This window comes from Acyrthosiphon pisum, chromosome X (assembly GCF_005508785.2).
Source record: "Acyrthosiphon pisum isolate AL4f chromosome X, pea_aphid_22Mar2018_4r6ur, whole genome shotgun sequence".
NCBI lineage: Eukaryota > Metazoa > Arthropoda > Insecta > Hemiptera > Aphididae > Acyrthosiphon > Acyrthosiphon pisum.
This window is the reverse complement of record NC_042493.1, coordinates 35,488,008-35,489,019: the sequence shown is the minus strand read 5'-3', so window position 1 is coordinate 35,489,019 and position 1,012 is coordinate 35,488,008.

Genomic DNA, 1,012 nt, shown 5'->3' with positions numbered 1-1,012 from the left:
AATTTAGCTACATATACAGAATGTCCCGTGAGGATATACACCATATACCATTAGACCCACCACCCGGACAAAAATCGTTTTTTGCGTTTTTTTTTATTATAAAATATAATAAATCGATGTATCAATACACCTTGTATCTATGGCAATCGCCAATCGTTGACATTCGTCGGAGAACATTAACGATTTTTATAATTTCAGTGAGAAAAAAAAGAAAATTAGCCAAAAACAGACCGACGCCGTTCTTTAAACACTATACAATGAAAGTTATAACACAAACTAGAACATTTCGTTACATTCAGGTGATTTTCATAAAATATACCGTCAAGTTTCAGTTCGGATCGAGACGCATGGAGACAGCCTGCTAATATTGTTTCTTCGGTGGCTGCTACGGCGTACTGAAAGTCTCATTGGTTTCACCGGAAGAGTCGACGTTTAAGCGTAAGTCTGTTTTCATATATATAAATATCGGATAAGGTTGATTTGCTCTTATTTTAGTCGACCTGCACTCGGGCTTAAAAAAGGTATTTCAACAAAAATATCATGTATTTGAAGGGGTTAAACGTTTATCGAACACTCATTTCCCGATTTCCGTTCCCACTTACAGGCTTAGGACTGACAATGATTTTAATTATTGGAGTAGTTAAAATGATTGTTTTATACATCATAGCACCATAAGCGTGTCTACAGTGGGTGCCTAGGGTGCCTGGGCTGCCCCTGCAATTTTCGAAAGGCGCCGGTCAACCAAGTTTTAAATCTAGTGGTTTACAACTTTTATTTAGAAAAAAAAATGTCATGCATTGTTTATTTTGTTTTAATAATATTATATTGCATTGTCGAATTGATTTATGATTCTATCACAAATCCCGGTAATAATATTATGCGGGTAACTGCCAACTGGTACAATTGTTATAACTAGGACTCGGATGTTGTTGCTAAGTAGTTATAAATTTGTTTCAAACGAGTACCATTATATATAAAACGTGGGTAAGTGGATGTCACTCTGCTGTACAGT